The sequence below is a fragment of the Aphelocoma coerulescens genome, chromosome 2, assembly GCF_041296385.1.
Source record: "Aphelocoma coerulescens isolate FSJ_1873_10779 chromosome 2, UR_Acoe_1.0, whole genome shotgun sequence".
NCBI classification, from domain to species: Eukaryota; Metazoa; Chordata; class Aves; order Passeriformes; family Corvidae; genus Aphelocoma; species Aphelocoma coerulescens.
This window is the reverse complement of record NC_091015.1, coordinates 137,024,004-137,026,503: the sequence shown is the minus strand read 5'-3', so window position 1 is coordinate 137,026,503 and position 2,500 is coordinate 137,024,004. Positions and strand designations below refer to the sequence as shown.

Below are 2,500 nucleotides of genomic sequence, written 5' to 3'. Positions count from 1 at the left end.
AGTCGGGCACACATTGGTTAAAAGTCTGCTTTCCTTCATTTTTTCCTGAGCCTGCAAGGCTCTACCACTGTAATAGTAGCCTGATTACAGCCTAAGCTACCCCGAGTCCTTGCAGATCTCTCGGTTTGCAGAATGATGGCACTGTACACAACAGCTGAGTACTCTGAAACTTTAGTGTTTATTTTCAGCCTATGATATAGACTCTGCCTTGCTTTTATTCAGGAGGTAAGCAATCTTCATTCCAGTTGTAAGTCAGCACGATAGGTCTCATTAATTTTACACTAAAGCAGTAACCAATTTATCAGATAAGTTTTTAATTAAGCACAAAAGTTTGATTACATCCTGAAAACTATTGGTTTAAATATCTGAAGCATTAATGTTTTCTACATATTCTCATTTACAAGAAAAGGAAATTTAATTTAAAAATTTTGCGTAGTTGGACAGTGTAAGTTTATATACATAATAGACAGGTGCTATATCCCTGCATAAAATCACTCAGTGTGATTTTGGGATTAAAAAAAAAATCCTTCCCTAGAAAGGCTTCAGTGAAGGTCACTGAGATACTAAGTATGAAGGATAGCTGCTTAATTTTTTTTAAGGGTAATCAAATCTAATCTTGTCAGCTACATCAGAGAGAGAAAGTGATCAGTTTAAGATACATCAGAAGATTTGCATAGAATGAAAATGAATCAAAATTAGTTTTGGTCTCTGAGATGGCTAAATGACAGCCTAATTGCTCCTGAATCAAACGTCACAAAGCATGGTGTGTAATTTTAATCACTGATGAGAACCGGGTTAAGTTTGCTCATGGCACACATACAATTTAAAAACCTTTTGAAATAATCTGATCACAATGAGCATGAAAACTTAATAATTCTCTAATTAGTCCAGAGACAAGCATGTTTACCTTCCCATTTGGCAAATCTGCACAAACAGTGTATACATTCTGAAGAAAGCCCACACGTCTAACTCATTCTCCTCCAATGGCCTTATCTACAGATAGAAAGATGCACAAGGAGAGTTGCACCAGAAAGCAACTCCCAGCCCCTTCCATCAATAGAGGACTGGTATAAATGTCTTCATATTGGTAGCTCTCAACTCTGACACAAAAGGATAAACAATGCTGGTACAAAGTATTTTTACATGTATCCACTCAGCAAGGGCACAGTGTGAGGCTATTTCAGACACATGTAAACACACATGCAAGCATGAAGACAGGCACCCAGCTGGCACACAACATGCATACAAGAAGCTTTTTGGGCCATTGTACAGAAAAAGAGGCAGTAGTACTTCTGTTTTGTTTTTGATAGAGGGATGCATGTGCAGTAACTCTGTCCTACCCAGTACCATGAAAGGATCACTCAGGTTGAAACCTCTCTAGCAGGTAAAACTAACTGATAAAGAAGGAGTTAATACAGCAAATGGAACCAGATGCAACTCCCTAAAACTATTCTAGCCCTATCTGAGGCTTTCTATTTAACCTCTGCTGCTCGAAGCAGGCTTTACCCATACTGCAGCATATTATGGTACCCCACAGCATCACAGGGTCCAGTACACACACAGAAACAGTTGCCAGTTACAGTCGTGGGCATGCACATTATACTGGGGCCAGATGGCATTTATGAGCAGTAAGTAATTTTAGGCAGATACAAAATGGGTTCTGCAGCGTAGCATCTCACCCTTCCCCTTCTTCCCACAGCCCTGTGCTTAACAGTTGTGCTGTTGCAATTTTCTCTTAGAAGATTTAGCAGAAGTAAACTATATTTTTAAACTTTCCATCACATAGTCAGTGAAAAACAAAATCAGCACAGTAACAAGTGTCATAACATCTTTTCTGTTACTTAATCAACATTTTAAAATAAGCTGCACATTTAGAGTTGTCTCCTTATATAACTTCAGTATTAATCAGTACCAAACAATGACATCAGCCCTCTGATCACAATTGTATAAACAAAAGTATATTTCATTCCAATTAAAACAAATACTAAATCTTTGAACTGACGAGCAGCACACAGAGAAACCAAAATGTACATTTCCATACTTGAGCTGTTTACAGTCTTTGTGGCCATGTTTGCTATCAGATAAAGTAGATGAAATCATTATACCTTGATGAGGAATTAAAAATTACTGGCATAATTTACTGATTGTACATAACATATGATGGAGCATGCATCCAGCAGAGTCTACGGCATCTTCAATATTGAAAAATTTAAAAAAAATCTCCTCCCCCGGGACCTTCTATGAGAGCTATAACAAAGTTTCACAAAGTCATAGATAAAAAAATTTACAAGGACTGCCTCAGAACAAACATTTTTCCAGAAAGTCTCTACAACAGATTTCAAACCTCTTTACAAAAGCAATCACAATGCAAACCATATAGTATAAAGAAAAACCCCAAAATGGATATATATTAAGCACGTATCTGTATAGCCTTAAGACATCAAGAAAAAATCAAATCTCTGCCAATGATATCAGCTGAGTTCACAGAAATACATACCTG

The 2,500-nt window shown here is 37.2% G+C and overlaps 1 protein-coding gene across 1 annotated transcript in view; it reads right to left on the bottom strand.

Moving 5' to 3' along the window:
* The window catches only part of ZFHX4 (zinc finger homeobox 4), a 149,638-nt gene that overhangs the window by 126,999 nt on the left and 20,139 nt on the right, over positions 1-2,500 (bottom strand). The window lies entirely within an intron of this gene.